The sequence below is a fragment of the Rhinatrema bivittatum genome, chromosome 2 (assembly GCF_901001135.1).
Source record: "Rhinatrema bivittatum chromosome 2, aRhiBiv1.1, whole genome shotgun sequence".
NCBI classification, from domain to species: domain Eukaryota; kingdom Metazoa; phylum Chordata; class Amphibia; order Gymnophiona; family Rhinatrematidae; genus Rhinatrema; species Rhinatrema bivittatum.
Window position 1 is genome coordinate 633,818,710 of NC_042616.1, and position 26,956 is coordinate 633,845,665.

The window sequence follows — 26,956 nt, forward strand, 5'->3', positions numbered from 1 at the left end:
GCAACAAATTCCAGAGCTTTATTGAGCGTTGAGTGAAAAAGAATTTTCTCCGATTAGTCTTAAATGTGCTACTTGCTAACTTCATGGAATGCCCCCTAGTCCTTCTATTATTCGAAAGTGTAAATAACCGAGTCACATCTACTCGATCAAGACCTCTCATGATCTTAAAGACATAAGAACATAAGAAAATGCCATACTGGGTCAGACCAAGGGTCCATCAAGCCCAGCATCCTGTTTCCAACAGTGGCCAATCCAGGCCATAAGAACCTGGCAAGTACCCAAAAACTAAGTCTATTCCATGTTACCATTGCTAACGGCAGTGGCTATTCTCTAAGTGAACTTAATAGCAGGTAATGGACTTCTCCGCCAACAACTTATCCAATCCTTTTTTAAACACAGCTATACTAACTGTACTAACCACATCCTCTGGCAACAAATTCCAGAGTTTAATTGTGCGTTGAGTAAAAAAGAACTTTCTCCAATTAGTTTTAAATGTGCCCCATGCTAACTTCATGGAGTGCCCCCTAGTCTTTCTACTATCCGAAAGAGTAAATAACTGATTCACATTTACCTGTTCTAGACCTCTCATGATTTTAAACACCTCTATCATATCCCCCCTCAGTCGTCTCTTCTCCAAGCTGTAAAGTCCTAACCTCTTTAGTCTTTCCTCATAGGGGAGTTGTTCCATTCCCCTTATCATTTTGGTAGCCCTTCTCTGTACCTTTTCCATCGCAATTATATCTTTTTTGAGATGTGGCGACCAGAATTGTACACAGTATTCAAGGTGCGGTCTCACCATGGAGCGATGCAGAGGCATTATGACATTTTCCGTTTTATTCACCATTCCCTTTCTAATAATTCCCAACATTCTGTTTGCTTTTTTGATTGCCGCAGCACACTGTACCGACGATTTCAATGTGTTATCCACTATTACACCTAGATCTCTTTCTTGGGTTGTAGCACCTAATATGGAACCCAACATTGTGTAATTATAGCATGGGTTATTTTTCCCTATATACATCACTTTGCACTTATCCACATTAAATTTCATCTGCCATTTGAATGCCCAATTTTCCAATCTCACAAGGTCTTCCTGCAATTTATGACAATCTGCTTGTGATTTAACTACTCTGAACAATTTTGTGTCAGCTGCAAATTTGATTATCTCACTCGTCGTATTTCTTTCCAGATCATTTATAAATATATTGAAAAGTAAGGGTCCCAATACAGATCCCTGAGGCACTCCACTGTCCACTGCCTTCCACTGAGAAAATTGCCCATTTAATCCTACTCTCTGTTTCCTGTCTTTTAGTCAGTTTGCAATCCACAAAAGGACATTGCCACCTATCCCATGACTTTTTACTTTTCCTAGAAGCCTCTCATGAGGCTACAGTAGAAGACCTCTATCATATCCCCCCTCAGCCGTCTCTTCTCCAAACTGAACAGCCCTAACGTCTTTAGCCTTTTCTCATAGGGGAGCTGTTCCATCCCCTTTACATTTTGCCCTTCTCTGCACTTACTCCAGTGCAACTATATCCTTTTTGAGATGCAGCGACCAGAACTGCACATAGTATTCAAGATGTGGTCTCACCATAGAGCGATACAGGGGCATTATGACATCCTCCATTTTATTTTCCATTCCCTTCTTAATTCCTAACATTATGTTTGCTTCTTTGTTTTCCACAGCACACTGGACCAACAATTTCAATGTATTATCCACTATTACGCTTAGATCTGTTTCCTGGGTGGTAACTCCAATGTTGGAGTTGCATCAAAAAGTATCAAGCTTATTTGTTAAGGGTAGTAAAAGCCACATCAGCAAGTTACCACCATGCATATTTGTTCCCCAAACCGTATAAGTCGGGGTCCTCATTGGTTATTGTCTGTATCCAATTTCCCTTTTCCCACTGCCGTTAAAGCAGAGAGCAATGATGGAGTTTCATCAATAATATTAAGGCTTATTTGTTAAGGGTAGTCACCACCACATAAGCAAGTTACCCCCATGTACTCTTTTCTTCATTTCTATCCTCTAGCCTTTAGGAATCTTTCACTGTTTTCATCTTTACCATCTCTTGCAGAAGGGCATTCCAGGCATTCATCACCCTCTCCATGAAGAAATATTTTCTGATGCTGGTTTTGAGTTGGCCTCCCTGGAGTTTCATTTTGTGACCCCTATTTTTACTGATGCCTTTCCAACAGAAAGGTTTGACCATTGTGCATCATTAAAACTTTTCAGATATCTGAAGGTCTGTATCGTGTCTCCCCTGCACCTCCTGTTTTCCAGGGTATACATATTCAGATCCTTCAGCCTCTCCTCATAAGTCTTCCAATGCAGGTCCCACACCATTTTGGTCACTCTTCTTTGGACTGCCTCTATCCTGTGCTTATCCTTTTTTAGATACAGGAACCAGTACGCAAAACCTCTTTGCATAGCAAGTTAAGGGCCTGATTTACTAAGCATTTTTCTCATAGACACAGAATGGGGAAAAAGCCTTAGTAAATGAGCCCCTAAGTTTTCGCATTCTCGACCCGTGGGGGAAGCTACCAGACGCCACGATGAGGGAGCAGGGATGGCTCCCAGCCCGGCGGTCACATCGGGGGCCTGCGCCGCTGCGTATGAACAATGCACCGGGCTGCGGCCTCTTGTCCAGGTGCTTGCCGCAGCGGGTCGCCGCCGTGCTCAGGTATGGGGTGCGCCCGTGGATGGCCGCGGGCGCAGAACACAACAGAACATATATACCAAGCTCTTAAAAGACTTATAGGTTCTATTTCCCCCATCCCCCACCCCCTGTCCACCACCATCATCACTAGGTTGTTGTAAACCAAAGTTCATGGCAATGTAGCCACAATAGAGATTAGTTCTGAGTGAGCTGGAATCCAAAAGAAGTAGGAGGAAGCTGCTGGTCAAGAGCAAAAATAAATGTTCACATAGCAAGAGTTTTAATTGTATAAATCACTTTTATCTAAAGAAGTTCAGGCTGTTACCTAAAAGACTAGAAAATGTACTTATACTACATGTCTTAGCATGCTAAATTTATTAATTTAATTTCCAGGTTTTACAGCTTTTGGTGTTTACAAAAGCAAGCAATAAGAAATGGCAATAATGCTATGGATTATTTTATTGCCAAGGGAATAACAGTGAAGTAAGATGCCTCAGATACAGAAGGTAGTTTAGTTCAATAATTTCCTTACATCAAAACTACTGTTATTTATAATTTCCTTACATCAAAACTGTTATTTATAATTTCAAAATAATACAACACATGCAACTGCTTGAAAGAAGAATAAGGGTTATGTATTATACAATCCAGTTTGAGGAAAAACTAAGAAAACAAGAAATAGAAATACATAAAAAAAAACCAGCTACTCCATAATACTGAGCTGCTAAAGGCCTGCATAGGAACATAACGGGCTTGATATTCAGTGCTGACCATTTAAATTACTTAGCTGGATAAGACCTATCTAGCTAAATTACAAGGGATATTCAGCGGCATGGTTATGTCGCTGAATATCCACAGTCAAGGCACTTCATAGCCGGATAAGTTAAATCCAGCAAGGTTAGATCTGCTCTATGGCTGGTCTAACTTATCCGATTAACTTAACCAGATAAGAATGAATGTCACTACTTATCTGGTTAAGTTAACTGGATATGTAGCACCACCGGGATCCATCCAATGCCCACCCACAAATTGGTCGGCTAAAAGATTGCCGGGTAAGACCTACTTATCCAGTTATCCAGTGCTAAATGTGCTTTCAATATCAGGTCCAAAAAGTATAATTTCTAGAAAAAGTAAATAAGCTAACTGCAGGGGAGAAATAATCAATTCTAATAAGCTACAACTTTAAGATACTGCAGAAGATGTAGGCTTAGCAGTGATTTTACCACTCCTAAACCCTCATTTTTTTGCCCCCCCCCCCCCCCCGGCTAACCAAAGTATCACAAAAAGATAAAAATTATTTTCTTCTGATTTGGGTCTGTCTACATACATCGGGAAAAATCTGATTTAAAAAAATAGCATCTTTGTTGCAAAAGTGTAGCTGCATAATAAGATTTTTCTCAGACTCAAAACCACAAGTAATTAACAAAGTTGCACATTCAGATATCACTTCATCAGTTTGTTCTAGAAAACTGATCAGATGGATACTTGTAGATGAAACATGTGATGGTCCTATTACAGGATTCATATGCTTCATGTTATGGTTATGGGAGAATGTGAACCCTGGGCTGAGGTGAGAGGTGATTCCACCCACAGGGAGGAGCCCTGTGAGCCTCACCATCAGCAGGCTTAGTCTCAGTGATGTGGGACACAGCTGGAAATAGAGTTTTATTATGAGGAAGGAAAGGTAATGTCCACAGAATTACGGATGACGTAGTACAATTCTGGGTTAAGGAATACCGAGAGAGAACCACAGCTGAGAAGATCCAGTAATGGCCTACAGTGTGGGGTACGCCAGGGATCCCCTCAGACGAGAGCAGACAACTTCAGGGATACAGATCTGGTAGTGGCCTGCGGAGTGGGTATGCCAAGGAACTCTGTATTGGATGTTGAGAAGTTAGCAGAGATGCCAAAACCTGGACGTAGCGCTGGTAGCTGTATTGTAGATTTTCTGTAGAGAAGGAAAGCTGAATGGCTTCTACTGATGAGAGGCGGTAGTGGCCCGGGATCGGGGTACACCACATGGAATCCATAAAGCAGTTCGTGTAGTAGAAGTCAGTGTAGTTACTCACAGTAGATGATTCCTGGAGAGAGAGAGAGACCTGAGGAGCAGGTCTAGATGCAATCAGGCAGAAAGGCCCTCCGAGGAGCGGATAGCCGGGAATGCAGGGGAGCCCCCGAGGAGCGGGTACTCAGAGCGTCCAATAGCCAAGACCAATACAGGAACAGGAAATCCTTGAGAGCGGAGGATTCAGCAAGATGGAAGTCCTTGCTAACTCAAAGATGGCAAGGGCCGGTCGGGTTAAATACTGAAGCGGGTTGACGGCATCAGAGGGGACGCCCCCGAGTTTGCCGCCATGATGTCTTCAAAGGAGGACCTTGTGCACGCACGTGCGTGCCTAGTTAATTCTGGGTCCAAGATGGCCGTCGGCAGCGTCCATGCTGCACCATGAACGCCAGAGAGGTCGAAGGGGACAGGCAGAGACTGCCATTCTTCCCAGACTTGATGGGGCAGGGAAAAAGGAGGTGAGCATGAGAGGTCACAGCCGTCTGCGACAGACAGGCATAACACTTCACAGTAGGAATATAACATATTTTAGAAAAAAAGGAATAGAATTCTCAGAAAGATGCAAAAACCTCTTTCATACATCTCCTAAGAAATTTGTTAGCTCCAATTAGACAGGATTGTGTAAAATTTAGCAATCGTAAATTCAAAACGCAAGACTTATTTTGAAAGATTTCTCATTTCCAATTCATAAAAACACTATCTTTAACAATAGTTGTATGAAACTTTTGTGATACTGAATCATGAGACTCCAGCACTTTACTTCTCACTTTTTGATCTGGTAAGGTTGTCTGATTGGTAAATATTTGATCCTGCATACCCTCAATACTAGAGAAGATAGTCCCGAACTTACTAAGAGCACTTCTGCCCAAGTTCCCTATTGGTTGCCAGACATCCTCCAGAGAAGGACAGAGAATACCAGTACATCCAGTGGGATGTTCCTTCTCACTGGGGAATTACCAGCACTAACCTCATGTCCAGGAGGCAATGCTGGAGATGATATAGAGTCCTGAGGAACCGGTGCCAAGGGTGGAATATGGCTATCAGGGCCTGAAAGATTTCATCCTCTGGCTGGTGCACAGCTGTCCTTGAAGCTGCACCAGCAACGAGGGTATCCCCTGGAATAGAAGACTCCAATACCTCAGTTAGTATCTAAGGAATAGTTCTTTGATAATTTGGAAGGAGGGCTGACATAACCTGACCCTGCCTCTTTCCCTTAAGAAAAAATTACTAAGAAAAAAACTAGAGTCAGCAGGATATAGAGATCCCCAACAGAAAGCTAAACATAAACAAAGAGTTTAAAAAAAAAAAAAAAAGAACTACTGTTATTTAATAGAGTCTCTTAAGCAGGAGCAGTTCAATCAATAACATGCAATTTCCATTTATTCTAAACTTAAGTGCTTTTTAAGGCCTTCTTTGTAAATATAATTCAACATTAGTTAACATAAAGCAAGCAATATAGATGGAGAGATTAGTGGGAGGAGGAGTGAAGATTAATGTTAAGCAGCTCTTTACCGTATTGGCCCAGGCTGAGAAACCTAATAACCAAGAAGAGGAATAACTCAGAAAAAAACACTCCTACTCTCTCTCTAACTCTTAACCAAACTGCCACACCTACAATTGCAGCAGCCTGCTTGTATAAGCAGCAGGGGGTTGGCCATTCCAGCAGCCTCAGTGGAGGAGCTTCTCTGAATGGAACAACCTCCCTCCACTACCTTTCCTAGTTCAAGTTCAGGGCCTTATTGTGGGGACCTCAAAGGGTTGTCACAGTCATAAAGCTCAAGCTCTGTTCTACAGGAAGAAAACATGGGCTTTTCCGAATGTCACCAATGTTACACAAGAAAGAAGAAAGATGTTTCTTGCAATTCACCAAGAGGCATGTGCCCTTTGCACCATCTTTTTGCTTTGTTACTCATGTAAATATATTTTGAGTATGTTGGGGTTAGATACTTATTTTTTTCCCCCCTGATTAGTTTCACTTTTTTTTTTTTTAGATCAGAAGACATTTACTGGTGCTGTACCTATGAGTTCTATGGTAATGGAAGTGAATCCCAATGATGCATATTTAAGACACTATTTCTTGTTTTGTTGTTGTTGTTGTTGTTGTTGTTGTTGTGAATTGAATGTCCTCATTTTCTTTCTTTCTGTTCCTCTGCACCTGCCACCCCTTCCCCTCTCTGGTTTGGGAATTAAAGTAAGCTACTAGGTTATGGGATTATTTTGTTTCTTTTTATTTTCTTTTTTTATTTCTTTTTTCTTCATATTTTACTTTAATTCTATGGTAAGAATAACTAATTTTAGGGTTATTTTTGGCTTGATATTTCTATTGCAAATGTACCTTGTTTGTAAATATAAAATTCAATAATAATAATAAAAAATATACAAAATCATTCTAGCATCAGAAGATGTAAACTGATGAGGATACACAAAATTGCCAAGCAAAAAGAAAGAGAAACATGTAGAATGGTTAAACTAGCAAAGGTTAAAATGGATATTAAGTATATTGCAGAATCAGCAAAGACCTTAGATATACTGTATGTGAAAAGAGGCAGACTCAAATGGGAATAGTAAATATCAAAGAAAAGGATGGCGTTAATGAAGATGAAAACCAGAAGAAAAAGGGTTTCTTGAACAAATACTTTTGCTCAGTATTCACACTACCAGGTCGATGTACTACAGTGTACCACATTTTGCTACCTGGACTCTTGTGCACACAAGCTTGGTAGAAAACTTACATGTAAACATTTCCTATGGACAAAAAGTATAACTACACCTCAGCATCGCTGGTAGTTCCCACAGCAGAAGAACACTATTTGGAGCAAGAGTAGGAGCCATATATTTGCCATTGGCAGAGTTTCCGGGATCAGAAACATTTAAACAGGCATTTTCATGAGATAAAATTATCACTCTATTCATTTTACTGCCAGCTGCAGGCAAGCATTAGAGCTTGATTAATCTGCTATGCACAGCACAGAGATAAGTTCAATTTCACTTTTGACACTTTCAAAACCCTTTGTACCATGGTTGAAGCAGTTGCGGAGGCAGAGACGGAGAGAGAAAATGAATCAGAAAAAGTGGAAGCAGTGATGAGAGAGTGGGAGATACAAGTGTATGCCTTATTTATGTTTTACATCTAATTTCCTAGTGCTTCTTCATTAGGACCCTGTTTTCCATATATTTTTTTTTTAAAGGATGCCTTTTCGGATTTCATAGCCTCTTTCACCACTTAGCTATGCTGGCAGATGTTTTGATTTCTTTCAACCTTTTTAAACTTGCAAAATGCATGTTTAAAAACCTGGACTTCCAAGATGATATTTTAAAAACATTTATACCTCATGCAGGCTTTTACCCTCAAAATGTCTTTAAATTTCCTCATAAATAATAATACATTTCCTCATGTTATTGTTTTTAAAATTAAATACCACTGCAGTAATTTTATTTTTTTATTCTTCCTCCAGTGAATATGTCAAATTTGATTATGTTATTGTTTTTTGTTTTAAATTTATAACCCACCTTTCCACAGGAAGCCGACAAGATGAGAAACAAAGAACAAAATGAATGCACTTCAAATAAAAATGCAATTAGTATTAGACTCCAAAAACATTTCTGGCAGGTTCCACAGCATCATACTTCCATTGCTGACTTGAAGACTAATCTGACTGCATGGGAGGAAGTTACACTAGGAGGGAGGAAAAAAAAACCCCTACTATACCAGTGGTTCCTAGCTTTGATTCAGAGAGAAATGGACACTTTCCTGTTACTAGTTGGATGATCAGAATCATCTCAGCAAGGAGAAATCATAAGGAAGGTGTATCCTAATGTTTTACCTGTATCTCAGGAGTTCAGTCTGGAAGTCATTTGGAAGTCTATTACCAAGTTAGAAATGTCTTTGGATGAATGAATGAACTAATAAATTTCACTCGAGACAGAGTCTAAGGCTAATTGTTAGGTGTGAATGTGTAAATATAATGTTAAGACTTGTCAAGATTTAGAAAGCTAATACACCTGTACCTGTACCAAAACCAGTATGGCCTCACTTGATGCAGTAAATTAATGATATGCATAATAAACCCAGTGCTAAAAATCCATGATAAGCCCAAAAAAGCACCAAAACAGCCATCAAAATCAACATTCAGAAAACCATGGTAAAAACTGTGGTAAAAAAAACAGCACTAGTTTGAAAAATTCTGCAGTGTTACCTATTGGTTGGTAGAAGTGCCTAGGCAGGTCTGTGGTGTGACTGGTGGTGCGTAGATATCCATCTGTTTTCTCGGACATGCCTCCTTTCAAGGAAATAAATGGCAGCCTCTTCCGCCCTGGCAGTGCCGGGTGGTTTTAGGCACGAACCAGACAGGGTGTTGGAGGTTTTGTAGACGCTGGAGTTGTTCATTTAGGCTCTACTTTTGCAAATATATCCTGTTAGTACGCCAACATTTCCAGTTGAGCTGATCCATGGTGGTCTACTTTTGAAGATGTCTCAGTTAGAGAAGTTTCACAAGCAGTTGCCAAAAATCAATCCTCTTTCTGAACTATTAATAACTACTGTAATATGGCAGTTGTAAAATCTGTCCGAGACACAAAAGCTCCTTCTCTAACATCTATAATTAATCGTTCTCTAAATGAGGGCTCTGTTCCATCAAGCTACTGCTCAAGAAACAGAACTTGGATCCCTCGGATGTGAAAAACTATAGGCCCATTTTTATATAAACTGCTTGAATCTATTGTCCTAGCCCAGTTAATGAATGTTTGGAAGTTAATCAGACCCTTTGGTCCTTACAGGTTTGGGTTTAGGAAATCTTTAACACTGAAACTTTATTGGTTTTGTTAATTGATACCTTGAGATGGGGGTTGGATACTGGCAATAGTTAAATTTTGGTCCTCTTGAACATATCGTTAGCTTTTGACACCATCAATCGCAATATCCTCCTGTTTCATTTGAGAGAAATTGGAATTGCCAGAATTGTTTTACGATGGTTTGAATCATAACCTACTGATCGTACTGCCCAAGTGACTCTGTCTAATAGGAAATCTCACATAGCTTCACTCTCCACTGGTGAACCTCAGGGCTCTTCTTTATCATCCCTTTTATTTAACATTATATCTATCCCCAATTTGCAAGATTCTCATCATCTTGTGCAATGGGTAGACAAGTTTTGAAGACAACATACAATTTTTCATATATGTACAATACGACTGGTTCAGTACTGTACAACTGATTGAACTTTGTTTATCCACTATAAAACAATGGCTTCACCACAATATTCTTGCTCTCAATGTTGGCAAGACTGAGTTCATATCTATTCAATGGTCACATTGCAGACCCACTTCCTTCTACAATCTGCATAAACAACACCACTTTTCCTATTTAACTGCATGTTAAAAGACTAAGGGGTAGATTTTATAAATCTGTGCCCGCGTGTACTTTTGTTCGTGTACCAGGCGCAAACAAGAGTATGCGGGATTTTAATAGATACGCGCATAGCCACGCATATCTATTAAAATCCAGGGTCAGCGCGCACAAGGCTGCCGAAAATTGGCAGCCTGTGTGCGCCGAGCCGCACAGCCTGCCTCCGTTCCCTCCGAGGCCGCTCCAAAATCAGAGCGGCCTCGGCAGGAACTATCCTTCCACCCCCCCCCCCCGCACCTTCCCCTCCCTTCCCCTACCTAACCCCCCCCCCCAGCCCTATCTAAACCCCCTCTACCTTTGTTGCACAAGTTACGTCTGCTCAAGGCAGGCATAATTTGCGTGTGCCGGGCCAGCCGCTGGCACCCCATGCTCCAGTCCAGGGGCTGGTCCGGAGGCCGTGGCCACACCCACGGAATGCCCCCGATGATCCGCTGGCCACAACACGTCCCCAACATGCCCCCGACACGCCCCCCCAGGAAAGCCCCGGGACTTACGCGCGTCCCGGGGCTTGCGCGTGCCGCCAAGCCTACTCTAGGCTCGGCACGCGCAGGGGGCGTTTGGGCCAGGTTTTCGGGGGGTATGCGCATACCCCTTTGAAAATCTGGCCCTAGGTGTGTGGATAGATTCTAATCTTTTATTCTGTCACCACATTCAGACTTTAATTAGAGCTGCTTTTTCAAATTGCAGATACTTTATGATCTTAAACATCTCCTAAATTTCTTATATTTTCATCTAGTAGTACAGGCTATAATGTTCCTTTGCTAGATTATTGCAGTGTTGTGTATTTAGGCCTGCCAACTTTATTGCTCAAGCCATTGCAGTTTCTGCCAAATGCCATTGCTAGATTAATTGAAGGCCAAAAACGCTGTGATGATATCACCTTTGTGTTGTGCAAGCTTCAGTGCATCCAGTTCAATTTAGAATAAATGTAGGGTCCTTCTAATGATACAGAAACTATTAAAGGCTACGTCATTGCCCTGGTTAATGACCTTCTCTGGATCTACCAACCCACTAGATCCCTAAAATCTTCCCAGCATGGTCTGCTGGATAACCCCTCTTTGAAACAGGCACGTCTAATGGAGACCAGGGGCTGCACATTCTCGATAGCAGCTACTCAGTTTTGGAACTCTCTTCCTTTATTTTTATGGCAGACCAAGTGTACCAAGTTTTTTAAATCTCTGCTTAAGGCTTTCTTATTAAAAAAAGACACTTGAATGATTTAATATTACTTCAGGTAGAAGAATCCTCATGTATTGACCCCCACTTTGGCTGATATCTCTTGACCTGACATTCTGGCATTGACCCTTGCGCTTCACTCAGACACTCTCTTCCAGCCCCAAGTGACCTCCGGGCCTATGCACTTGGATAACATCATCGGCCTCCACGTGGCTGGACCTGCAGGCACTGCCTGCCTCATCCGGGGGACCTCTCTGAACTGTTGCCTTCTTGAGGTCTCCAGAGCTTCCGGTTCTGGTCTTATCCACTCGCTCTGCATCAGCCGCACACCCTTGCTCGTAGTGGGCACACCTCTTCAATTCCTCTCCAGGAGACCACCAGAGGCCCACTTAAGTCCAGGCGGTCCGGGTACCCAAGGGCTCAACCTGCAGAGAACCCCGTATTGGTGAAGCTCCATTTAGCCTCTGTCTCCTTGTGTGCTCCGCCTCCTGGTGGCAGGCGCTCTCTGGGTCCAACCAGAGGGCCGTACCAATCCTACACCAGGCCAAGGGTCCACCTCCAGCGCAACACCAAGGCCTCGATGCCCCATTGTGTAACAGCATTTCTAGGTCCAAAAAGAAAAAGGATCCAATTATGTAAAGCATGCCACTGATGCCAGCTCTACTCTATCATGAACTAATGTACCATTGGTTTCCTTCCTTTTTTCTGTTTTCTTTTTCTCTTCCTCTTAACCTTTCTCCTCTCTTGCTTAAAGTTCACTCACGCAGGGCAGCCACTAATGAGCAGCATATGAAGTTCGCAGCCTTAGCCTTGGTGTTGCAAACCAGCACACTGTTATTGTACTGAATCTGGAGTTTTCAGGGAAAAATAGCAAGACTTTACTCCTCCTGCGATGGAGCTTGGAACAGAAAGGTGCCATTCCTTTGCACTGAGCAGCCATGTGCATTGAAAAATCATTGAACGAAAGGATCTCATTTTTCTGGTACGCTACAGATTCTTCTTGCTGATATGCATGGAAGAGCTTTACTTTATGAGTCCAATTGATTTGTGCTGTAACTGAACATAAGAACATAAGAAAATGCCATACTGGGTCAGACCAAGGGTCCATCAAGCCCAGCATCCTGTTTCCAACAGTGGCCAATCCAGGCCATAAGAACCTGGCAAGTACCCAAAAACTAAGTCTATTCCATGTAACCATTGCTAATGGCAGTGGCTATTCTCTAAGTGAACTTAATAGCAGGTAATGGACTTCTCCTCCAAGAACTTATCCAATCCTTTTTTAAACACAGCTATACTAACTGCACGAACCACAATCTCTGGCAACAAATTCCAGAGTTTAATTGTGCGTTGAGTAAAAAAGAACTTTCTCCGATTAGTTTTAAATGTGCCCCATGCTAACTTCATGGAGTGTCCCCTAGTCTTTCTACTATCCGAAAGAGTAAATAACCGATTCACATCTACCCGTTCTAGACCTCTCATGATTTTAAACACCTCTATCATATCCCCCCTCAGTCGTCTCTTCTCCAAGCTGAAAAGTCCTAACCTCTTTAGTCTTTCCTCATAGGGGAGTTGTTCCATTCCCCTTATCATTTTGGTAGCCCTTCTCTGTACCTTCTCCATCGCAATTATATCTTTTTTGAGATGCGGCGACCAGAATTGTACACAGTATTCAAGGTGCGGTCTCACCATGGAGCGATACAGAGGCATTATGACATTTTCCGTTTTATTCATCATTCCTTTTCTAATAATTCCCAACATTCTGTTTGCTTTTTTGACTGCCGCAGCACACTGAACCGACGATTTCAATGTGTTATCCACAAGACACCTAGATCTCTTTCTTGGGTTGTAGCACCTAATATGGAACCCAACATCGTGTAATTATAGCATGGGTTATTTTTCCCTATATGCATCACCTTGCACTTATCCACATTAAATTTCATCTGCCATTTGGATGCCCAATTTTCCAGTCTCACAAGGTCTTCCTGCAATTTATCACAATCTGCTTGTGATTTAACTACTCTGAACAATTTTGTGTCATCTGCAAATTTGATTATCTCACTCGTCGTATTTCTTTCCAGATCATTTATAAATATATTGAACAGTAAGGGTCCCAATACAGATCCCTGAGGCACTCCACTGTCCACTCCCTTCCACTGAGAAAATTGCCCATTTAATCCTACTCTCTGTTTCCTGTCTTTTAGCCAGTTTGCAATCCACGAAAGGACATCGCCCCCTATCCCATGACTTTTTACTTTTCCTAGAAGCCTCTCATGAGGAACTTTGTCAAACGCCTTCTGAAAATCCAAGTATACTATATCTACCGGTTCACCTTTATCCACATGTTTATTAACTGGCCAGAGCCTCCCTCCTGGCTCCCGCACAGGCCCGACCCTTTCACCAACAGGTGGATCCTCCAACTCTGTAAGGCCTTAATTGTTCAGAGAGCCAAGTCTCAATGACTTATATAAATCTCCTTTTACTGACTCTGACCCTACAATTTGAACAGTTGTTTCATCTCTTCCAATTCTCTTGATCTTCCACTCTGTTTAACAATGCTGCATTCCATGCCTGACAGCTGTCACTCCATGTCGATTGCCGTTCTAGCATCATGTGCCGAGATTCATTGTTCGGTTGCATCCAGACGCTTGGTGTGATTTTCCAAACTGCCTTTTATTCCTTCCATGGAAACCTGCAGCTTTATAAGATGCCATGGAGACACTCTTAGTTATATGCTGCAGTACCTCCTCGACTATGGCTGCTACAGACTTTTCTCCACTGTCACCCGCCATTATTTGCGCCTCACCAGTCTTTTTATCTCATGCATTCCTCGGTGGTGTGACACTCATAGCCATCTTTTAATTGCCTCAGGTGTGCAGGGCAGACTGTCCTCAAAGGTAAGGAAACCGGATTATAGCAATTTTACCTTCCCGGGTAAGGCTTTAAGCACAGTTTGCGAGCGGGGCTGCAGGAGCCTCAGTACCATGCAACCTGCTTGTGGCAGAGCATAACTGGAACTCCATAAAAAGATTAGTAATGATGTGTTTTGTTTTGTTTTTTAAGAAGCAGTGGAATCATCTTTTACTGTGGAATGGCTCTCCCTGATGAAGCCACAGTGGTGAAATTCTGGCCCTAGAGTAATTCACAGGTCAAATTTTCTTTTCAAGCAACTATGAATTCTTCATGCCTAACTAAATAATATTTTCTAGATATTTTCTTTAAAAATCTTTTTTGAAATGTGATTATAATTAAGCTGTTTTCATTTATTTTCACAATTGGTGGGCATATTTGTCAAAAAAAATCTAAAGCATGGAAGTTTTTGTCTGAAGATTATTTAAAAAAAAAACAACAAAAAAAACAACCACATTTCAAGCTATGAGTCTTTCAGTCTTAGCATTTGGTGTCTGAAGTCTTTTCCTCCAAACCATTTAATTTTTTTCAAAATATCTTCCATTTGTTGTTTGCTGTTTGAACATTGGCGTGTACTTGTCTTTCACATTGTAGACATTTTCAAGTACCTGATGTCCTTTGATTTGTTTGGAGCTATTAGTGCTTGGAAGTCTGGAATTGTATTTCTTAGACTATGAACATTTTTGCTTATAGCTTTCCAGATATTTCTTCTTTCCTTTTGTACTGAAAAAATGGAAGACAGCATTGGTATAGCTAAGGACATTATAGATCCTTCCCTGGTGAGGGCCCCACTATTTCTGTTCAATGTTGTTTATGATTCAGCTTAAGGAAAGTTAAAATCACACTGTGGAAACCAGGCACTGCCTGGAGATTACAAGGATGTTATGAGAACAAACATAAGAAACTAGGCTGTAGGTTGTGTTAGGTAAAATTACATATACACTTGTTTACTGTATACTACAAAATAGTGATATTCATGCAGCATCTTCAGATTTCACCCAGGACTAGCAAAGTTGTTTGAAAAAAATGATAAGGAATCAGGTTTCAATGTTTCTGGAAGAGTCTCAGAAACTGCCTAATATTCAGTAGGGTTTTTGCCCTGGTTATTATACTGAAAGGCTGAAAATCTCATTGGTAGGTGATGTACTGCATTACCTGGATTAAGGTATATCAGGAATGCTTGTTTTTTTAGATCTTTCTAATGCTTTTGACTTAGTGAATCATGAGATCTTAGTTAAAAGATGTTTCCAGGTCAGGTTGAGAGGGGTGGCACTTAAGTGGATTTCTTCTTTTTTGAGTGGTAGAACTCAAATGATTTGAATAGGTGAGGAATATTTGCAGTTTGGGGCGGTATGGATGGGGCTACTACAGAGATCTTATTTTTCACCCATATTGTTTAATGTTTTTATGTGCCTCTTGGCTATACTTCTGCAAGAACTGGTTATCATTGGCTAATGGCTATATATATGCTGATGATATCCAGTTGTTTGTACCAATGGAACGGGATTTAGAAGATTTATCAACTAAGTTAAGAAGTTGTATGGATAACATCTCTGAGTGGCTATTAAAGAGCCAGTTGATTTTAAATATGGCTAAAACAGAGATATTGAGTGTAGGAAAACATTTTATTAAACCTCCCTCTCTTTTACAGCTTAATTTTGAGGATTTTGTAGGGAAGGCTGTGGATCAAGCTAGAAGTCTTAGTATAGCCTTGGACTCTGCTTTCTCTGTGGAGACATTTGTAAATCAAACATGTAGGAAAGCATATCTACATATGAAGAATATTCATCAATTAAAGATGTTTCTGGATGAGGAAGTAGTGAAGCTGAAGCTATTAGTGCAGTCACTGGTGATAGGTACCCTGATTACTGTAATGGTTTGTTAGTAGGTTTACTAAAGTATCTAACTTGAAAGTTACAAATAATTCAGAATAGTATGGTGAGGCTGGTATATGCAAAATCTAGAAGGGATAAAATTTCCCCAGTGCTGGCCTCATTGCACTGATTACCAATAGACAAGATGGCAAAATGTAAACTAATTGTGTTAATTTTACATAGCTTATGTTTGAAGGGTTCTCAGTATTCCAAAATTGGCTTGGCATAATTCTAAGTTGCCTATTCAGTCATCACAGTCTGTGCAGTTAGAGCTATCACATGAATGTAAATTTACAACTAGTAAAGGTTCAAAGTGGACTTGGAATGATTTACCTGTAGCAATTAGAAATTAAAGTAATTATTTACAGTTCCAAAAATTGGTTAAGTCACATCTATTGCCTGAAATTATACAGTAGTATCAATAAAGTCTGGTAAGACACGGATTGTGGGCCAGATGGTGGGTGGGGATCAGTCTGTAGCAGACTAGTTGTTGTGTGTTTTTTGTTTTTATTATTTTGTTTTTATTTTTGTATTGGTTTTATTATGAATGTGAACTACTGTAAACCGATTTAATTGTTTGACAGGTTATGCAATATAAACATTTATAAATAAATAAATGTGACCAAAACAAAAGCTAGGGAAGCCCTCAGTCCCACCTGTTATTCTTCTCCCCAACTCCAGCTCATCTCCACCAGTCTTCTAACTCTTCTCTATTCCCCACTACCATCTACATCAGTCTCTTCCCACACCCTCACATATCACCACTACTCACTCTCAATCCTTCCTTTTCTCTCATTCTCTTAATCTCCTCTTTCTCTTCTCCCCACCTTATCCTCCCCTCACTTATAATTGTCCTCCTCCTGCATGGGCATACTTGGAATTTTTGATTTGGAGGAGGGGATTTAATACCTCTCTTCCAGTTCTACTCCCTTCATCTCCTTAGCCTGTGTTAAGATTTTGTAGGAAATTATGAACCCCGGGCCAAGGTGAGAGATGTCTCCACCCACAGGGAGGAGCCCCGTGGGCCTCACCATCGGCGGGTGTAGTCTCATCGACATAGGACACAGCTGTGAGAGAGACTTTATTAGAGAGAAAAGATAAGGCATATGCTGAGGAGTGGGAAATGCAATAAACACAGTTCTTGAGCAATAGATATACCCAGGGTGGTACTGTATATGAGAAGGTCTGGTAGTGGTCTGCAGCGCAGGGTACGTCAGGAGGTTCCTGCAGGATGGTGGAAATACTTCAGAAGTGCAGATCCGGTAGTGGCCCGCAGCACAGGGTATGCTGAGGATGACTGTACTGTAGGTGACGAGGTAGATGAGGTATTGAGATACAGGAACCAAGCAGAGGATCTTGAGTAGCTGCAGTAACACTCTAGCTCAGGATATGTAGAAGCGATAATGCTGAAGAACGGTAGTGGCCCGAGCCACGGGGTACACTGTGGAGACTTCAGCAAAGTTGGTATTGTGGGAAACTGAAGAAGGTACTCACACAGGAGAGAGACCCGAGGAGCGGGTCAGGTGAAGTCCAAGGCAGGAAGGCCCTCCGAGGAGTGGATAGCCAAGAAGCGGAAGGGCCCCCATGGAGTGGGTACCCAGAGCATCCGAATGCCATGAGGAGATACTGGAACTGGAGATCCAAGAGTGGAGTGGATTTAACAATGAGAGAACTCTTTGCTAACTCATCTTAGCAATGGGACGGTCAGCTTAAGTACACCAGCAGGTTGACATCATCGGGAGGAGACGCCCCCAAGGTTCCCGTCATGATGTATACAAAAGGAGGCCCTGCTCATGCCTAGGTGATTCCGGAAGTAAGATGGCGGTCGGCAGTGCCCACACTGTCCCAGGGATGCCAGGGAGGTCAGCGTTGGTTGGCAGAGGCCGCCATTCTTCCCATGATTGACAGTGCAGGGAAAAAAGAGGTGAGCATGAGAGGTCGCAGCCGCCTGCGACCGACGGGAGCAGCAGCCTGCTCTCCTCTCCATTTCCCATTGACCTGTCCTCTGTTCCCTTCCCAGTTCTGTTTCCCATCCCTCTACTGCCCAGCAGTTTCTTCCTCACCCCTCCTTAGCCAGCTTCCCTTCTCTGCATGCTTGATTCACCCATCTCTTCATTGACCCTATCTCTCATCAGCATGTTAGGCTTCCCTTCATTGGCAGGCTCAGCTCTCCTTTCAACATGTGACTCCCCTTTCTCCACAGGTTTGGATCATTTCCCTGTTCAGCATTTCCTGAGCCCAGGCACTTTTTTTCTGTAACTGCTCCTGTTTCCTCCCCCCATGTAGCATGGTCTCCTGGAACTCACAGATTCCAGGTCAGAGCTAGTCCCATGCCTGCAAAGTTTACATAAGGCACTATACCAGCTGCATGTCCTGAGCTCTAGCAGCTCAGCAGTTAGTATCTCCTCACCTAAAGGGCCACAGCTGCATGTAGCACTTCTTAGCCTTGATTTGGAAACCACCAGAGATAACTGCTGTCTCCTGTGGGATATAACCAGGGAAATTGTATTTTTGTTTGACGGGGATCAACGTTCACCTCATTTCAAGCCCTGACTGAAGCCTCTCTCAATACTGGAATTTCAAAATTTTAAGACAGATATTTTGAGCCCATGATTTTCTCATGCCGCTTCAATCTCCTCCCTCTTCCCCATCCTTCCAGTAAAATTCCTTAGTTGCCCTGGTGACAGCAAGAGAAAAAGGGCAGGAAAAATAAAGGGCAAATACCCTTGACCCTGCCCAGCTAGAACAAAAATCTTCACCATACTTCAAAAAAAGAATTTTCCAACCTTTAAGGTGAATTTTAAAAGAGATGCGTGCACACAAAATAGCAGATTCATGCACAAGTAGCGTATATTTACGCAATTGCTTTTTTATAAATCTCGCACATACACACGCAAATACTGATGCATGAATAAATTTGTGCATGTAAAAAAGCGAAGGATTAGGGATGGGGTAGGGCATTCTGGGGTGGAGCCAACATTTATATGTATAACTTGTAATTTTATAATCTATGAATGTAGTGCTTGCTTGGTTGCTACCTGCGCATATTTACTTCTGCTTTTTATCAGGTACAAATCAGAATAAAATGCTTTATAGCCAAATACTGACTAGGTGAAAGGATAGAGTAAACTGGGGGAAGTGCAGGCTGAATAACCAGAGGGGTCCTGAAGACTTAGAGATAGACTGGGCAAACTGGTGGACTAATTGGTAAAACTGGTCATTTCCTTCACGCTCTCATGTTATAAAATGTGCTGACGTGCATGTAAAAGCTGACAAGTGCTATGGAAAATGCATGAATAACATTTCCTTGTGCAAATGCTTAAAATTAAGAGCACACTTACACACAAATAAGCGTATTTTATATAATGGGGTAGATTTTCAGAGCCCTGCTCGCCTAAATCCGCCCAAAACCGGGCGGATTTAGGCGAGCAGGGCCCTGCGCGCCGGGAAGCCTATTTTACATAGGCCTCCCGGCGCGCGCAGAGCCCCGGGACTCGCGTACGTCCCGGGGTTTTCGGAGGGGGGCGTGTCGGGGGCGTGTCGGGGGGCGGGCCCGGTCGACGCGGCGTTTCGGGGGCGTGTCGGCCGCGTTTTGGGGGCGGGTACGGGGCATGGCTACGGCCCGGGGGCGTGGCCGCGCCCTCCGTACCCGCCCCCAGGTCGCGGCCCGGCGCGCAGCAGGCCCGCTGGCGCGCGGGGATTTACGTCTCCCTCCGGGAGGCGTAAATCCCCCGACAACGGTAAGGGGGGGGTGTAGACAGGGCCGGGTGGGTGGGTTAGGTAGGGGAAGGGAGGGTAAGGTGAGGGGAGGGCAAAGGAAAGTTCCCTCCGAGGCCGCTCCGATTTCGGAGCGGCCTTGGAGGGAACGGGGGGAGGCAGCGCGGCTCGGCGCGCGCAGGCTATACAAAATCGATAGCCTTGCGCGCGCCGATCCCGGATTTTAGTGGATACGCGCGGCTCCGCGCGTATCTACTAAAATCCAGCGTACTTTTGCTTGAGTCTGATGCGCAAGCAAAAGTAGGCTGTTCGCGCGCCTCTTAAAATCTACCCCAATATGCATGCAATTGCACGAACGATATAAAATTCATGTGCATGTGTTCTCACATCCACATATTCATGTGTATAGGCATGCTCGCTTGTTTTACAGTTTCCATCCCAGTGTCTATAGTTTGATTCTATCATCTGTCTCTCCTGGATCATGGCTTTCTTATAGTTTCCTCTTTGCCTCATTCTTTTTTCTTTTAAAGCATATTTTCTGGTCTTACTCTATAATTTTTTTGTTTTTCCTCCATGTGAATATCTCTATCTACCAACTGTTCCTCCACAGTTATCTTCTTTCATATCCTACTAGTCTCACCCCCACCCCCACCCCCAACACTTCCTCACTTCTTTGTGCCTTTTCCTTCCACCATGATCATTTCTTTTCTCATAACCCTTCTCATGGTTTACCTCCCCTATAAACAATCAGCTTTCAGAAGCTGATTCCTGTATAGCTGACAGATGAGGCTGAGAAAGCTCAGCAAAAGAATTGTATTGCTAGCACAAAGACTTTTTTTTGCTACTAATGTTTGTCTGTGGCTAAATTGATTTAAATGTCATGTAAATGCTTCAGATACCGATGACTATCAGAGCCACTCCCTATCTTTCCACATGTGTCACCATTTGAAATGATGAAAGGGAGAGAATTAATTAACTATGTTCTTTTTTTTTTTTTCTACAGCACAAAAGACACTAATCTAGCAAGTGCTATAACTGCACATGAATAGGCTGCACACCTGAGACATAATTTGCAGAGTACTTTTGCCTTGCTCAAAACAACCTGTAACAGGCTACCAGAAGTAGAAAGGGCTACTATGATCTCAGAACTATCTCTAAAGAGTTCCAAATTCTTGGTGATAAGGTGTTTTATTACAATTTTGGCAAGGATAAGGCAAAGGAAAGTAAATTTTTACCTAGCTGGAAAAGCCCATTCCCAATTGTGGACAAAGCTTCACCTGTTGTAAATCTAAAACAAATTAGGGAACACACTGAAGGTGAAGACTTTCTTAAATGGGTCCACATTAATCAACTCTGACCATGCAATCCTAGCAGGTTTTGGAGTCAAGAATCTATTCCTGAAATGATGAATATTAACCAAAGAACAGAATAGTTTGTTTTCTTTTAAAGATGGAGAACCAAACCATGAAGGTCCTTTTCCCGAAGCTATTGCTAACAGAAGATGAAGTTGCCAGGCTGATTGAACCTGGCCCTAGCTCAGGAAATGTGATTCCTGATCACCCAGGCACAAATAGATACACAGAAAGAATTCAAAAGCATGGGAGAGGTGCACAGCAGCACCCCAGATCGGCAAGAAGTCCTCAAAGTGTAAGAGCTGGAGTATGCCAGGAAGATATAGGCAGAAAGAAGTTAAAAATATCATGATGTAAAATATGCATGTAGTAGCAAGACTGAGCAGCTCAAGGATCTGAAGGTGTACAATGAGGGGCATAGTATTAAGGCAGAGTGGCATGGAAGATACCAGTCATTCTGTTGGAACACGCAGGTGGATGACTGTTCCTGTCAAAGTATGGTTACAACTGACTGAAACACCAGTCCAGTAGGATATGCTTGCATCACGGAGTAAGCCAAACACGTATTACCCAAATGTGCAGTACACTGGAACTGCTAGTGGGCCATAAAATCAGTTATGGATCATGAAGCTGTGTTGCATGTGTACAAAAGAATAGATAGCCATGGCAAGATCAAGAGATGGTAACAAGGTGAGTATCATAGATGAAGAATGGTATTAAAATCTTGAGAAGTGCTTCACTAAATTTGTAATGCAATGTATAGCTAGGGCCTCAGTGGTAATAGATGGAGCACGGCATATCATAGCTGTGACAGGACTCAGTGGTTAGGGTTTGAACATGGCATGCCATAGCTGTGATAGGCCACATTGCTAATAGTTGGAACATGGCATTGCCTTAGCTGAAAGTGAGAGTCCTCATTGGTAATGGTTGGAACGAGGCATGCTGTAGCTGTGACAGGCCTCATTGGTAATGGTTGGAACATGGCATGCCATACCTGCTGTAAATGACAAGCCTCATTGGTATTGGTTGTAACATGGCATGCTGTAGCTCCTGTAAGTGCCAGGCCTCATTGGTAATGGTTAGAACATGGCATACCATAGCAGTAAGTGACACAACTCATTGGTAATGGTTGGAACATGGCATAGCATAGTAGTAAGTGACACAACTCATTGGTAATGGTTGGAACATGGCATACCATAGTAGTAAGTGACAAGAGTCAGTGATAATGGTTGGAATATGCCATGCTGTAGCTGCTGTAAGTGAGAGGCCTCATTGATAATGGTTAGAACATGCCAATCCATAGCTGTAAGTGACACAACTCATTGGTAATGGTTGGAACATGGCATGCTGTACCTGCTGTAAGTGTTTGTTAATGATTGGAACATGGCATGCTATAGCTGTAAATGAGAGTCCTCACTGGTAATGATTGGTAATGGTTCGAACATGACATGCCATAGCTGCTGAAAGTGACAGGCCTCATTGGTAATGGTTGGAATGAGACATGCTGTAGCTGTAAGTGAGAGGCCTCATTGGTAATGGTTGGAACATGGCATGCCATAGCAACTATGTCAGGCCTCATTGCTAATAGTTGGTATATGGCATGCCGTAGCTATAAGTGACAGGTCTCATTGGTAATGTTTGGATCATAACACAACGAACAGTGGATTGGTACACAGAATGCACACAAATAATAGAAGCAAAAATTATGAATGTGTGCTGCGTTAACGTTCAACGAGGTTGCATATAATCAAAGAATCTTCAATCATTTCAAAGGGATACATATATCTCATTGTAATCTGTCCTTTTAATCAGAGATTCTGATTAAACTCTAAGTTCCTCAAACTCTAAGTTCCTACTAAGTTAGCCATGTTATTTATACCCAATTGTTGGATGTAATTGTATATTTGTTTAATTGTTCAATCTGTTTGATGTAATTTTCTGTTCCTTGTTCTGTGTAAACCGAAGTGGTATGCACAAGTGCATGAACTCCGGTATATAAAAGCCTTTAAATAAATAATAAAATAAATACAATTTGGAGACAGACCCCCAGTAATGAACTGGTGAAACAATTGCTCAATAGAAAGTTTACATAAGAAAATTCTGACATGGGACCGTGTTTTGCAAGGCTGCTTTGGGATGGACAAAGTCAAATTGAAAAAATGTCAGGAATCTCTGTAAACAAAATAAAATATATCAGCATTTGAGTGCAACCCATCAGAAAAACCACAAGCAAATGGTACAAAGATAGTACATACCCGATTCAAAGAGACAATAAGGGACAATGGCTTACAATGTAAAATTCAAATTTAAAGAAATTTCTGGCAGCGGGCTAGGTGCAGAATAACAGATGCCTGGAGATCATAAAACAAAACACAATAACAGGTTTTTGATACATGAAAAAATACATCAAATCATATAAAGAAAGGGGTTATAAAGCGATAGATGAACAATGTAACAAAACAATTATTAATACATGGTATGCCGTAGCTGCTGTAAGTAACAGGCCTCATTGGTAATGGTTTGAACATGGCATGCTGTAGCTGTAAGTGACAGATCTCAGTATTAAAGCTTGGAAAATGGCATGTCGTAGCTGCTGTGACAGGCATTATTGGTAAAAATTTGAAAATGCATGCCATAGCTGTAAGTGACAGGCCTCATAGGTAATGGTTGGACATGGCATGCCATAGCAGTAAGTTTCAGCCTTCAGTTTTAATGGTTGGAACATGGCATGCCATAGCAAGTGACAGTCCTCATTGATAATAGTTTGAATATGACATGCTGTAGCTGTGACAGGCATGCTGTAGCTGTGACAGGCAGAGTAATAAAGTCTAACAGCATTAGGGATGTGAATTGGGCTTCGGACGATATTTTCAAAATCGTCAGAAATCACAGATACCCTGTCACATGGTAAGGGCAAAGGGCCATCGGCGCCATTTTGATTAGTGGCAGCCGATGGTCTTTAAGATCCTGAGAGGTCTCGAATGAGTAGATGTGACTTGGTTATTTACACTTTCGAATAATAGAAGGACTAGGGGGCACTCCATGAAGTTAGCAAGTAGCACATTTAAGACTAATCGGAGAAAATTCTTTTTCACTCAACGCACAATAAAGTTCTGGAATTTGTTGCCAGAGGATGTGGTTAGTGCAGTTAATGTAGCTGGGTTCAAAAAAGGTTTGGATAAGTTCTTGGAGGAGAAGTTCATTAACGGATATTAATTAAGTTTACTTGGGGAATCGCAACTGCTATTAATTGCATCAGTTGCATGGGATCTTCTTAGTGTTTGGGTAATTGCCAGGTTCTTGTGGCCTGGTTTGGCCTCTGTTGGAAACAGGATGCTGGGCTTGATGGACCCTTGGTCTGACCCAGCATGGCAATTTCTTATGTTCTTATGTTCTTAATGGCTGGAACATGGAATGCTGTAGCTGTAAGTGACTGACCTTATTGGTAATGGTTGCAACGTGGTATGCCATAGAAATAAGTGACAGGCATCAGTGTTAATGTTTGAAAAATAGCATGCCATAGCTGTAAGTGACAGGCCTCCTTGGTAATAGTTGGAACATGGCATGCCATAGCTGCTGTAAGTGACAGGCTTTATTGGTGTTGTTTGGGGTATGGCATGCCATAGCTGTGACAGGCCTTATTGGTAGTGGTTGCCTCATGGTATGCCAAAGCAGTAAGTGGAAGGTCTCAGTGTTAATGGTTGAATCATGGCATGTCATAGCTGCTATTAGTGACAGGCTTTATTGGTAATGGTTGGAGTTTGGCATGCCATAGCTGTGGTAGGCCTTATTAGTAGTGGTTGGAACATGGCATGCCTTAGCTCTAAGTATCAGGCCTCATTGGTAATGGTTGCAACATGGCATGCATAGCAGTTAGTGACAGGCCTCAGTGATAATGGTTAGAACATGGCATGCTGTAGCTGAAAGTAGCAGGCCTCATTGGCAATGATTAGAAAATGGCATGCCATAGCTGCTTTGTGTCAGGTCTCATTGGTATTAGTTGGAACAAAGCATGCTATAGCTGTAACTGAGAGGCCTTATTGGTAATGGTCGGAACCTGGCATGCCTTACCTGTAAGTGATAGACCTCAGTGATTAGGCTTTGTAAAATTCATTAGGAGAAGGGTTTGTTCAAAAGGTTGAGAAACATCTACAGGCACAAAGCCATCTTGAGGCATCAGTAAAATGTTTTTATTCCATCAAATCAATTATCAGGAAGATGTATTTTTCAGATTAAAGCAGTATAATCAATTCATAATAACAGCACTGTGAGTCCCTCGACACAGGCTGCTGTACTGGAAGGGACAGAACGGGAGACCAAAAGGATCTTCAACAATAATGGAACATGAGTATGTCCATATGTGTCATTAAATGTTCGGAAAAGCAAACCGTATCAAAATCTTTAAAGCCAAGTGTAGACTGGTATATCGAAGCCTATTCCATTATCGTTGAAGATAAGAACATAAGAACATAAGAACATGCCATACTGGGTCAGACCAAGGGTCCATCAAGCCCAGCATCCTGTTTCCAACAGTGGCTAATCCAGGCCATAAGAACCTGGCAAGTACCCAAAAACTAAGTCTATTCCATGTTACCGTTGCTAGTAATAGCAGTGGTTATTATCTAAGTCAACTTAATTAATAGCAGGTAATGGAGTTCTTCTACAAGAAATTATCCAATCCTTTTTTAAACATAGGTATACTAACTGCACTAACCACATCTTCTGGTAACAAATTCCAGAGTTTAATTGTGCGTTGAGTGAAAAAGAACTTTCTCTGATTAGTTTTAAATGTGCCCCATGCTAACTTCATGGAGTGCCCCCTAGTCTTTCTATTATCCGAAACAGTAAAAAACCGATTCACATCTACCCATTCTAGACCTCTCATGATTTTAAACACCTCTATCATATCCCCCCTCAGCTGTCTCTTCTCCAAGCTGAAAAGTCCTAACCTCTTTAGTCTTTCCTCATAGGGGAGCTGTTCCATTCCCCTTATTATTTTGGTAGCCCTTCTCTGTACCTTCACCATCGCAATTATATCTTTTTTGAGATGCGGCGACCAGAATTGTACACAGTATTCAAGGTGCGGTCTCACCATGGAGCGATACAGAGGCATTATGACATTTTCTGTTTTATTCACCATTCCCTTTCTAATAATTCTCAACATTCTGTTTGCTTTTTTGACTGCCACAGCACACTGAACCAACAATTTCAATGTGTTATCCACTATGACGCCTCGATCTCTTTCTTGGGTAGTAGCACCTATGGAACCTAACATCGTGTAACTATAACATGGATTATTTTTCCCTATATGCATCACCTTGCACTTATCCACATTAAATTTCATCTGCCATTTGGATGCCCAATTTTCCAGCCTCACAAGGTCTTCCTGCAATTTATCACAATCTGCTTGTGATTTAACTACTCTGAACAATTTTGTATCATCTGCAAATTTGATTACCTCACTTGTCATATTTCTTTCCAGATCATTTATAAATATATTGAAAAGTAAGGGTCCCAATACAGATCCCTGAGGTACTCCACTGCCCACACCCTTCCACTGAGAAAATTGTCCATTAATCCTACTCTCTGTTTCCTGTCTTTTAGCCAGTTTGTAATCCACGAAAGGACATCGCCACCTATCCCATGACTTTTTATTTTTCCTAGAAGCCTCTGATGAGGAACTTTTCAAATGAAAATCCAAGTACACTACATCTACAGGTTCACCTTTATCCACATGTTTATTAACTCCTTCAAAAAAGTGAAGCAGATTTGTGAGGCAAGACTTGCCCTGGGTAAAGCCA